A 13607-nucleotide genomic window follows, 5' to 3' on the forward strand; every position below is an offset into this window, starting at 1 on the left:
GGTATTTCATAGACATGAATTAATACACCACCTGTTTGCATGTCCTCCAATAGCTACTGGCACACTAGTCAAAATAAAATCACAAAGGTTATTGATCCCCACGTTTGGGAGTACCATAGTGCTGTTTGGCATGCTGGGGGTGGGAGGAGATGCCGACAAAAGAGCAGAAGGGGTGGAGAACATTATATAACACAGCCTCCAACCCAAGTAGCGTTCAGCCTTCTGCTGAGCGAGAGAGGGGGACAGGAGCCAAAACCAAAGATCGAAACAGAAAGAGGAAAAATTTAAAGCAGGAAAGGATATTCTGCTTCGTAACAGCAGTAATGTAGGTGGTTGGGAGAAAGAAAAAAAGAGAGGCTGAAAACAGGAAGAATTAATTTGTGATTAAGATAGTGAACTGGAGCTCATGGGATTTATGTTCAAGCACAGCTTTGCTGTGCACTCCTTGAACAACCTTGAGCAAATGACCTCCAGTGGGCTGAACATAGGCATAGGTTACCTAAACGCAGGCAGGTAGTCGTACTCCTGGTTGGTGTCCAGCAGCCTCCAGAGGACTGTGGCTGTCACATCTGCCATCTCTTTCGGGAACAGTGGGACATTCAAACTGGCACTAGACTCCCAGATGCAGGCACATCTCCCTTAGTCTCTCTCTGTCTTGTTCTCTACATAAATCTGAAACAATAAGATTTGCTTTCTCTGCTCTTACTCCTGCCTCTTCCATTAGAAATTGCAATATTCCATTGGCAGATTCAGGCCTTATTTGTACAGGCTTGATCTTGGCTGAGGTATCTAGGCATTAGAGAAAACTAATAAGGAACAGTGATACAGATAGGAATAACACTGAGGTAATAAGACTGTAGGACAGTGAAATGAATTGCATTTTCAGCAGGCAGTGGAAAAGGCAGGAGAAGTACAACCCCTGAGGGAATGGAAGTTGTCTCTCCTCTATTTTCCTCTCAGTTCTGCTCCCACTACACCAGCTCAGTACTGTGCAACTTCTTCCTCCAAATAAACTAATGGAAACTCCAGCCCAGTTTTTTACCTGAGGATGATCAGCTGTAGGTAGAACATCCAGGAAGAAAAAACAGAGGAAGGCATTTGAACGGAGGGGAAATGTTCAGCGAATTCATAGAACAGTTGGGGTTTGTTTTTTTAATTATTATCTATAAAGATAAACACTGTAAGTAGTTTTATGTACAGAAGAGGTTGCACAGGAATAATGTGTGCAGATAACAAACTACTGGGAGGATATCATAAGAATGGAAGCACCGTGTTACTGCACATTTAGAAACCAACCCCTGCTCTTCTTTTTTTCCCCAAAAGTTTCTGTAATGCATTGGCCTGTACCATAAATACAGTAACAGCACAGCTCAGTGATGGGTTTGTCCATTTTGCTGCTTCCTGTATCTCTGAGGAAAACAAGACGATGTAGTTTTAAAATATTAATAAAGGAGTAAAGAGTAATTGCCAGTGTCTTACATTCAAAATAAAATACTAATGAGCTAGTAGAAAGTGAAATCTACTTAAATAATAGTACAAACACATTATTATTCTATTTACTGAATAGCAGGTATATGTCCCTTTCAGAATAAAACTCAGGTTGGTGGAGATCACCTGTAAATAAAAATAAGGCATTTTGGCTGTAAGCAAATGCTTCAGTATAATTTGAAATGCGCTTTACATGTTTAATGCAACATAAAATGTGCTTCTGAGTAATATCCCCATCTGCTAAATCTCCATGTGCAACTTTCTTACACTAAAAGATCTGTGCAGATGGTTAATGGCCATGCTAGTGGCTGCATATTTGCTGGTTCACTGAATGTGCCCAATGTTTGTTATGAACAGACACTCATCCTGCAGTCGAAGCTTTTACAGTTATGTCAACCAATTAAAATCTCATGCAGACAGAAACCTACTGTCTGATGAAAATCTTCATTTTCACACTGCTCTCTTCCTTTTTTGGAAATGAGTACCTGGATTCCTGTCCAACCCAGCATTGCTCAGCACTCGTACATCTCTGCACAGCACAAGTGTCCAACCTTAGCAGCTATTGGCATTTCTTCCTCAAACCTTTACAGGGATTTCCCGTCCATGCTGGGGCCCTGAGCACATCCCCCCTCCCGGAGGGTTGGTTCCTGGGACTCAGGGCTAGCTCAGGGACAGGGCAGCCACAGGTCATCCCCTTCCTTCCTTCTGTGACTGGGGATGGTGGGGGAGCCACTGCTGGGGCCAACCCCTGCCCGTGGCAGCCGCTTTTAAGCTGAGCCTCTGCTGTTTGGCCCCTGCCTGTGGTACAGCTGCCGCCGTGCCGTAAGCCATGCCTGGCCATGGCAGCTCCATCCAGCCCACCCATGGGCACGTCCCATCCTGGCTTCATCCCCGGGGAGGGGCCCGATGCCTGGGGCTGGGCTGCCCCGCTGCCCCCGGCTGCCCTGGCTGCCAGACCCTGCCATCCCCCACCTGGGGAGCCCCCAGCACTCCTGGCACAGGAGCCCACAGTGCCCTGACGTTCTCTGTAACACCTTTTCTTCTGTATTGTCCAAGAACTGGTGATTGGCATCCTTTTCCTTTTACAAGAGACTTACAAAAACATGCATCCACTAATTATTTTAATGTGCTTTCAGATGCTTACAGGGATGATGATATAAAAGTTTAAAATTTTTATCTTAATATAATTTTTCTTGTTGGGATATTATCAAACCATTCATAATTACTATGTTTTATTTACTGATTTCCTGTCTTATTTGCCAGTATACTGTTTTTCTTCAGAGCTGCTAATTTATTTTTAAAACATTTGAAATTACCTATGATTAATTTTTCTTCCACCACGAATTATAGCTTCTTGTGAAATATAGTCTCCATTTTGACCTTTAACGGTTTGGAAGTATTTTTTTAACAATTTTCAATGTACCAGTTGTTGAGGGGGAAAAAAAGGCTTAGTATGGCTTCCAGAATGAGGTAATCTTTGTTTGCAAATAGATTTAGTTCCTTGGTTTATTTTGGAAATAGATCAGCTGTCACAGATTCTAGGGGGTGGCATCACTGAGTTCAGTTTATTGAAACAGAAATGACAGAATGTCAATTAGCTTTTCCATTACATGTTATATGAGCAAAAGCTACTGTGCAAGGCTAAAGTGAATTTATTTTAGCATCAGCTGTGCAGATCCCTTTGTGTATAAAGAAAAGAAAAAAACAAACCTTTTTTCCCCCTTGGATTTCACAGAAACACAGAATCACAGAAAGGTAGGGGTTGGAAGGGACCTCTGGAGATCATCTGGTCCAACCCCCCTGCTAAACCAGGTTCACCTAGAGCAGGTTGTACAGGATCACATCCAGGCGGGTTTTGAATATCTCCAGAGAAGGAGACTCCACAACCTCTCTGGGCAGCCTGTTCCAGTGCTCGGTCACCCTCAGAGTAAAGAAGTTTCTCCTCATGTTGAGATGGAACTTCCTGTGTTCCCGTTTGTGCGCGTTGCCCCTTGTCCTGTCACTGGGCACCACTGAAAAGAGTCTGGCCCCATCCTCTTGACACTCGCCCTTTAGATATTTATAAGCGTTGATGAGATCCCCTCTCAGTCTTCTCTTCTCCAGGCTAAACAGACCCAGCTCTCTCAGCCTTTCCCCATACGAGAGATGCTCATCATCCTCGTAGCCCTCCGCTGGACTCTCTTCAGTAGCTCTTGACCTGGGGAGCCCAGAACTGGACACAGAACTCCAGATGTGGCCTCACCAGGGCAGATTAGAGGGGGGGATAACCTCCCTTGACCTGCTGGCCCCCCTCTTCTGAATGCACCCCAGGATACCATTGGCCTTCTTGGCAACGAGAGCACATTGCTGGCTCGTGGAGCGCTTGCTGTCCACCAGGACTCACAGGTCCTTCTCCACAGAGCAATCTTCTTCCTTCTTGTCTATAAGCATCAGAATGACTGTAATACGTGGTACAGGCTACCTCAAACCTTGAAAAGTAGTGGTAAAACATCCAAAATAACGTAACACCAAATCCTTGCCCGTTGGCTTTTAGTCTATTCTGTACACCTCCAGTGTATGTCTGACAACTTAAAAAGTTGTAAATAGTCTGTCACTTGTAGCAAGGCAGTGAAATGTGGCTTCTATTACTGAAATGCCTGCTGGGAGATACGACCATGATCTGAAGCCTGGTGTGGTCAGCACTTCAGTGTACACAATGCAGGAGGGAGAACTTCCCCTAAGTAGTTACAGGCAACAAGGAAATGCAACAGTGAGTTTGTGATGGTGGGAACTGGAGCTTGTCATACTTATATCATGCTGTCAAAACTCACAACAGATACCCATTAAATGAGACTGGATGATTTTCTTGATAAACCAAACCACAAAGGGCAACAAAATATGTATTTTGCTGAAATATTTTACTGCTATTTATGTGGTGAAAGGAAAAGGGCATGCATCCAGATTTGAGATGTTCCTTCCTGCCTGAGGAAGCATTGGTCTGGTTGTTTCTCACACCATAGGCAGTTCTTGACTGTTTTGTCTCCAAGGCCTCAGTCTTATTCTGGAAGTAAAAATATGAGCCCCTGTTATTTGAACTAAAGACCAGATCTTCCACCCTTGATGGAGCAGCAGTTGTAAACTTCTCTGTGTGGTCTAAGCCACAGAAGGCGTCACAGCTATGAAGAATCAGTGTAATTTATGGAATTACCTAATCTAACAAGTCTTTTCTGAGAACCTGTGGCAAAACGGCAAACTGCCAGGTTTGGACTGAGAGTTTTGCAGCTCTACCAGAAGTGGCTTGTGGAAGTCATCAGTTATCTGTTATATAGCTCCTAAAAAAGAGACCAGCTCCTGCAGATATGAAACTTTGCTTCCTAAGGGGTTCCAAAGCATTAATGTGAGTTGACAGAAAAGCTGGAGATAGAATTTACAATTTCAAGGTTGCAGCTTGAATGTGCTTTTCTGTGAAATAATCTCTTGTTCTCTTTATCTTGCCACCCACCAGCCCTCTTAAAAAGTAAAAAAAAAAAAAAAAAAAAAGGGAAAGAAAATAGTATCTCATGAGATTGCCCATGTGTATTGGGAGCCAAAATTCTGCTTCTTGTGATAAATTTGTAAGAAAATATATAATAGTCACTGCAGGCCATGCTAGATTAGATTAGGAAGGTGTTACATCACTGAAGAAGCTCTTCTAGTTGTTACAAAATCCACTGTATTTGCCAGTTAAATAATCTTGTTTCAGAAAGACAGTTATATAAACCAGAAGAAGTGACATTTTTTATGCTTCTTAAAGGGGAAACAGTAAATACTCCACCCTCGCTGATCCCACAGTCCTGCCAGATGACTACCTTATCAAACTGAGATGTTAGCTAAATCTGCTATTTTAGCTTTTTTCTCTTTGTTTTCTTCCTGTGAAGACACTTGCAGAAAATGTGAGGTAATGAAGGAGCATGTCATCTGGTGTGGGAAAGGAAAAGGAAATGGTTGGTTTTGGTGGAAGCTCACGAGTGTTTAATCAAGGTCTGTGGCCTGAAATCTTTAATAAAGGAAATGTAGGATTTCCTGTGCATTGGTGATCAGTCCTGGAGGTGGTTGTTGAGTAGAGGTTTATGCAGAGAAGTAAAGAATAGTTTTTAGGAAGGATTCTTTATTTATGGCACTGCAATACTTTGCAAGCAAGGCAGGACAGGGCAAGGAGATAAAAGGGAACCATGGACATGCCTACAGTGCAGTAACACCCAGAGCTGGTGTGTGGCAAGAGTTACTGTCTTTCATTGAACTCCTTTCATGCATGTACTCCCAACACATCAAGTATACAAAGGGCAGAGCACACATCTGTTGGATACCTGCTTCCTTCACTCCACACTTTTCACTTTCACTACAGGAAGGCATGCTAGAGACAAGTGTTCTCGCTAGCAGATATAGCTTCACACTCAGAGTCTGCAAGGTTACTGAGGTTAATGCAAAGAAAAATTGGACAAAATATGCTAAAAAGCTGCAGAACCAGTTGTTCATTAAACTTCCCCTCCCTGGTGAACTGTGCATTGTACAACCTGAACCTGAACACTGAATTGAATAAAATCTCCTGCAGAGATGAAGGCATGTGTTATCTACATGTGTGACCCTTTTGAAGCACAGCTGCAGGAAAAGGATAGACTGCAGGTTAGTCCTGCAACCAGTTTGCACATTCCCTGACTGTTAAAACTGTGAAATGAAACATGCCTGAGTGATGCTGGACATTGTGGAGGCACTGGGACAGGAGTGGCTTCAGGTCCGGTGGCAGACACTTCAGCAAAAACTCTAAGTGTGCCCATCTGAAGTCTGTGTCCTTTGGACACAAGCTGTGATTGCATTCCTCTGAGACATTCACACAAAGCTTACAGATACACCATAGCACCTATAAGAAACCCATGCCCTTCTGGGGCATTATCTGGAGGTCTGGAGATGAAACTGGATACCTAAGGGCATTCAAAATGGCACCAAATACCTATGTGCATGCAGCTAATTAAAACCTGAATCAATCACCTCTAGAGAAAGAGGAGTGGGGCAAAGTCAGACTGCACTTAAGTGCATCTCAACTTCTCACTATTTCTCTAGGCTTCTTGAGAACTAAAGCATTACCGCTCCCACTTCTGTTTTGGGACAGTTCTTTTTCTCTCTGTCATTTGGGGTGGCAATGGTAGAGAAAGAGATACGTGGGCAATACTAAACTGGATGAACAGATCCTGGATACAATTTTAAAATGTTCCTAGATTAAGCCTATTGCTAATCATGAATCTACAATTAGGGAACTTGACCCTTGTTCTCCTGGTAACAAACACTTCTTTCTGGAACAATTGCTTGAAACAGCAAGCAATTACCTTCTTCTGTACATTTGATTACTAATTTCTTACCAGAACAATAAAAACCAAGTCACTTCTCTTCCAGTCCTCATGTTATCATTTCATTTCTGCTGCCAAAGCATGCCTGGCTTCTGCTTTGTATATTTGATGTGCAGCTGTGGTAGAAAGCCACAAATAGCAGCACAACATCTTTAAGAGCCGTGCTGCCAAGGGTAAAAGGACCCTGCAGGGCAGCTATTCTGAGGGAGCCATCCTAACTGTTTGGAAAGTAGCAAATCATGTTGTGAGGAGAAAGGTGCAGAATTAACTAGAAAAGTGTTCTTTTTCCAACTTTTCCCACTGCAGGAAAGAAAGTGGCTTTTGGCCAACACATACAGAAGAAATCAGTACCCTTTCTCGCTAGTTTGAAAGGCAGCCATAGGCTGCTCTAGCTGCATTATATATTTATGGAGGCATGTCGCGGTATGGAGGTATTATACCATATATTGCTGTTTATTTTTTTACCTCCTGCAATAGATGAGGGATACTTACAAAGCAATCAATCTGTAGGATGCCTTAGGATTAACTAAAAGGGTTTTTTTCATGATTTACACTAAGGATGGACACATGGCATTTGTTTAACTGAAGAAGCTTATGCACTCAAGAGAGGAAGGGACTATCATTAAGCTGTGCATACTAGAACCTAATTGTTATCCCTTATTGAATTAGAATGCACAAATATGCATAGGCGGCCGTGTCTGTTTTCAGGTGAAATAGGGCAGCCTCTGTAGAGCTTACATGATTGGCTGTGAGCTTTTAAAATTCTGCGTGTCCCAGAGCCTCGGGTCTCTTTTTAGCCAAGTGCTTGAAGCATAGCACCGATTGAAAGCTAAGCCTGGGTGTTTAATTAAAATCTGAAGAAAGATGTTTGAATATGTTACCTTAAATTTCAACCCTGTATCTATTTTATTATCATAGATGTTTCTCCTGACAGCATGGGCACTTTTGAAATTGGTTTGTCCTTTTTTATTTTTAATAAGTGTTCCCCACTCTCTCTTGATAATATTGCAATGAATCATTCAAAGTGTGGAGTGAGTTGGATGATTTGGTCCAGAATAAATCGTAATAACCAGTGATTTTTATATTTTTATATCTGGGTCATGTTCACCTGAATCCCAGGGAAAATTAGTTTTGGCATCTTTAATAAAAAAATGTTCCCTTGGGACATATGCCCAATTTGCAGTGATTGTCAGTTACAACAGCTGATACAGATATGAGAAGTTACCAACTAACCTTAATTAGCACTTTAAAGCTGTAGATCCTGGGAACAAAGTTCAGTTGTACAATTAACTGATCTTTCTGCCTATTTATGTACTTTATCTTCTCTATACATTCACTAGTAACTTTGATCTAAGAAAAACCATTGTGCATAAATTTTTATCCAATTGCATGCCATTATTTACTTTTTATCAAATTTGATAATTGCATTCTGAATAAACATAAAACTGCAGCATAAAAATCTCTAAGGGATTTCAGGGCAAGTACATGAAGAGAAGCCTGTAGTAACTTCAAATATTTATAGAAACGTAGGTTTCAACAAGCCAGAAAAGATCAAGAGTCTGAATGCTGAATTGTCCTGCCTCTGGCAATGGTCTTTAATTTTCTTTCAAAGAAAGTTTACATGGCTTATTTCCACACTGGGTCAAGCCTATCTGGGTAAAAATATATGTTCAAATGCTAGGCACATGGGTGATCTGCTTGTACCCTAAAGCACTAGATTTGCTTTCCTAAGTCTAATATGAATTTGCTCTTCTTATTGCTCTCAACCGCACTCCTTTAATCTCATCTTTGATACTTGGGAGAAAAGTCAATCCAAAAAATGAGATTCCTTTAGCTAAGTGTTTCCACATGATTTCCCTCTATTTATTTATTTATTTTTCATTAATACACCGGCTTCATTATAGGACATGAAAAATTCTGGTGACATAGAGTTTAATTACTGTACTTTTTCTCAAGGGATCTTCACTGTAATCTGTATTGCTACTATTGCTGCCTTAACTAATAACTAAAAGAGGTCATGTTCTAGGTTAATAGCCTGCAGCTGCAATGTAGAGAAACCTGCAGTGCTAAATACTGCTATCTAAATAGTCTAGATATAGCTAATAGTGCTATCCGATGATGGTGAGTATTTGCATACAGATGTTGACATTAATCTCAAGCATCAGTTCACTTCACTCTACTTAAGTTTATTGTATTTGCATCTACATTGAATAACAAATCAGGTCTGGAAACAGCATGTTGGTCAAATAATTCTTTCAAGCTGAAGAATTTCTGAAGGTGTCCAACTGGGGAGAAAGGTGTCCAAACCAATGAATTACAGGTGGTCTCAGCCATCTTGACAGTCTTCATTTTAGATACTTTTATACTCACTGTCAAAATAGACTTTGTGAAGACTTCTTTGACTGTCTGAGGGAAAATAAATAACAAGTCCCACTTTAACTTCAATAATACTTTCACATTTTTAACAAGGACACTGACAGTATCCATAATTATGCTATGCACAGAACTTGTACAGAACAGCATAGTCAGTCTGCATTTCCTTTCCTGTCAAACCGAATAGCCAAATATCTGTATATATCTGTTCAGCTATCAGGAGGGGGCTTATAGTGAGAACTTCACGGAATAAAATAATTGTTCTCCTATATCTAACATGCCTGGCTTGCTCAGCCAAAACAGTTCTCACTTGCTTGTGCCTTCACAATTCATTATTGTACAAACAAATGGAGTCTTTGTTGTATAAACTGTACAGCATGGCCACAGTAATATAGATCATAAAGCTACTAATGCTGCATTTGTATTTCATACATGAGAAATGGATGTGGGGAAGTGCAAGGAACTGACTGGAAATTTCGAAATAAAACTTCTGTGCCCATTAGAGTTATCCTTTAAGGTGTTTTGTGTTGTTTAGCTAAAAGAGTTATAGGGTTTTTGGTTTGCGTATTTGGGTGTTTTAAGGTCTTTGAGGAAGAACTGCCACCATTTCTTTGTTTATACAGGTATTTCGCAACCCAGAATTCCAGCCATTCTATCTAGTGGTGCATCCAGAAACTGTTACTGAGATGAAAACGTCAGACTGTTGGAAAGGTGCCAGAGAATGGCACTGAATTAAGAAAGAATGAGATAAGAATGTAAAGAATGGGAGCTATGTTGGCTATGAAGAGGGAATGGGGTATTCTTCCCACCCATTAACGATGGTCCTAAATGAGTCCTGACACTCAGATGTCCCATAATTCTGGATGTCAGCTTTGATGATGATCCCTGTGCAAGCACGAGAACCTTGTTACTACAAGCATCTCTGCAAGTGTCTAGCTGAGACTAACAAACTTTGCAGCTCACTGCTTCCCCACACCCCTGCTCAGCTGCTGCCTGTGTAGCCTGGTCAGTCTGGAACTACCTCTAGCTCTGTAGGAGAGACAGCTCTACCAGCAGCTGGTGGGCAGACATAGACCTTGCCCACTGCACAGTTCCCACTCCACAGCAGGAGAAACAAGTATGAAATGAAAATAAGAAGGGCACCGCACCACTGATTTTCTTTGTCTTCTGTTTTCGGTTTGTTTTACAGGTTGCATTTTGTTACGTATAAAGCACAACTCATGACTGTTTGCAGCCAGATGATTTGTCTGCCTTGTTCTTTCCTTTCCTTCCAGAAATTATTCAAGGCACACAAAACTATGATTTCCTTTCACCAACAATTATACCAAAAGTGACACCCTCCCCCTGCTTATTAAAATGTCATTACCTTCTTTGGCAACTGTTGGAAAAAGCAAATACTACAACAGCTGGTTTCATGGCATGCTATGTAATCAAGCAAGCAAGCATGGAGACTAACATAATATATGAGATTTTATTCAAGTAAAGATTAGCATTCTCATTGTCTGAGAAGTTCAGAAATGCAGCAGAGAGAATAGGATATCAAGGGTATCATTTTCCCGGGCAAAGCACATACAATTGCAGTGGATTATTCATTAAAATCATTGTACCTGGCACAGAAATTAACACATATGGCATTGCAAATTTCCCTTGCCCCCCAGATCCTAGTGTAGTATTATTTATATGAGTATGTTCTGGTTGCTCAAATTAGCCTGTCGATTTCCAGAACTTTCACCATATGGAAAGAGACACTTATAACTTTATAGATGTTGCATAGAGCACAGATGGCCACACACACACAAAAAGTCTTTGTAACATTTACATCCCAGGTACTTTGGAAACACCCCTGTCTTGCCTTTAAGCTTCAAAATGTGCACTCTGCTATCGCTGTGCAACTAGTAAGAGTGTAATCAAATTTTCTGTGTGTCTCACAGTGATTTTTAAATCAGTGATAGTAGAAAATAGGAACACAATACAAAATATTTTTCATAGCTTTTATCCCACAAAATAGTCATGATACTTGCTACTACTGTTGTGACAAGATGCTATGGAAAACATTGCGGTTTATCCAAGCATGTATGTGCCTCGTCTCTTCATCATCTTGGTGGCATTTTCTTTACCAGTGAATCTTATATGAGAACTGATGAACCTGCCCCTACAAGGTCTCAGCAGTGCATTCTTGGTCCCGTAAAAGGGCTCAGAAAATGGGTGGGAATGTCCTGTCATGTTCCCAGTAGAGTTTGAAAACCTTGTTCTCTCAATGGCAGCTGTTATCAGCATGTTTGATGGGCCCCAGTCTGTGAGTAAATGAACTTCATTGTAGCCCCACAGATCTCCACCATCAGACAGCTGACTGACTTACTACTGCTAATTAGCTTTGTTAGCTGAGTAGTTGGTGTCAAGGCAAGTATAGCACCTTTGTGTCCTAGGACAACTGGCTGATGAAATTTCAATGCTGTTAAAAATTACCTTTGACAATTTATGGAGAATGGGTGGCATTCATAAATGGGAAGAGTAAACATATTGTAAGCTTTAAAAAGAAAGGAAGAAAATGTGGCCAGTCAGCAAAGTTTCTGTTTCTGGAAACAGAAGTACTGGAACAAGTAACTAAGACTTCTTGGATGATAACAAGGAGAGAGTAAAAAACAATGACACTATTTTGGAGAATGGATTATATCAGAATAATCCACTTCCCGTGTATGATGGGTAACAGACACTACAGACAAAGGAAAAGCAATTGCTATTGTATTTCTTGACTTCAGAAAGGCTTTTGATGCTGCTGTTCATGACAATCTCCTTAGAAAATTACAAAACATGATGTAGATGAGTCTAGAAGAGGACAGACACAACCCACATTGGAAAAGCCATTCTCAGAAACAGAGAGGATACTGAGGGGCACAGTCAATGTGGAAGTTTGTATTGAATGGATTCCATGAAGGTCCAGTGATGTTCAAGTGATATTCTGCAGCAAGATACTTCCCAGGAAAACTACATGCTAGGAGAAGAATGGATTGAGAGCAGCCCTGAGGAGAAGGACTTATGGGAGTCTTGGTTCACGAAAGGCTCAACATGAGCCAGGAGTGTGCGCTTGCAGCCCAGAAAGCCAGCTGTGTCCTGGGCTGCATCAGAAGTGTCACCAGCAGGTCGAGGGAGGTGATCCTGCCCCTCTACTCCGCTCTTGTGAGACCCCACCTGGAGTACTGCGTCCAGCTCTGGGGGCCCCAGTACAGGAGAGACAGGGAGCTGTTGGAGGGAGTCCAGAGGAGGGCCACGAAGCTGATCAGAGGGCTGGAGCACCTCTCCTATGAAGACAGGCTGAGAGAGTTGGGGTTGTTCAGCCTGGAGAGAAGAGAAGGCTCCAGGGAGACCTTACTGCGGCCTTCCAGTGCCTGAACGGGGCCTACAGAAAATCTGGAGAGGGACTGGTTACAAGGGCATGTGGTGATAGGACAAGGAGTGATGGCTTTAAACTGAAGGAGGGTCAATTTAGATCAGATATTAGGAAGAAATTCTTCACTGTGAGGGTGGTGAGGCACTGGAACAGGTTGCCCAGAGAAGCTGTGGATGCCCCCTCCCTGGAAGTGTTCAAGGCCAGGTTGGATGGGGCTTTGGGCAACTTAGTCTAGTGGAGGGTGTCCCTGCCCATGGCAGGGCGGTTGGAAGTAGATGACTTTTAAGGTCCCTTCCAATCCAAACTATTCTATGATTCTATAAAATTAGTTCCTTTTCTGGTAAGGATAAAGATACTGATGGCAAATGTTATAGTATCAGCTAAAGTTGTCCCTAATTTTTTGATCTCATTCTTTGCATTTCTTACTCTTGCATTTTACAAATTAAAGTCTTTCTGTATCTACAGCATAGGTAGTTCACCTGTTAAATAGAGCAGCTCATCTAATGGAGTCATTAGTAGCAAGGAGACTCAATTGTTCATTTTATTTTCCATGGTAGAAAGTAGGGAATATCAGATGAAAGCAGTGGGTAACTGTTTCAGAGCAAACAAAAGGCAGTGGTTCTTCACACCAAGTATTTTCACTGGCTGTGGAGGTCCTTCCTGCAGGATTTTGCAGATGCTAAAGCTTTTACACTTTTACACTTTTACAAGAGAGGATGAGTCTATTTCATGGAAGAGATATCCCTTGCGGATAACTAAATACACAGGAGCCACATTTGGCTTTAGATCTCCCTGAATCTGAAATGGTTAGAGGCTGAAAGTAACACTAAGGAGTATCATATAAGCTGGTCCAGTTCTTATACCCTTTGCAAAGCATCTACTGGGCTAGATGGACCTTTGGTCTTACCCCTTATGGCTGTTTCTGTTCCTGCAAATTGGTACAAAAGTAAAGTATCAAGTAGCATGAAAATAAATCTACTGTTGGATTTGTCTAAAGT

Source organism: Balearica regulorum, chromosome 2, assembly GCF_011004875.1.
Source record: "Balearica regulorum gibbericeps isolate bBalReg1 chromosome 2, bBalReg1.pri, whole genome shotgun sequence".
NCBI classification, from domain to species: Eukaryota; Metazoa; Chordata; class Aves; order Gruiformes; family Gruidae; genus Balearica; species Balearica regulorum.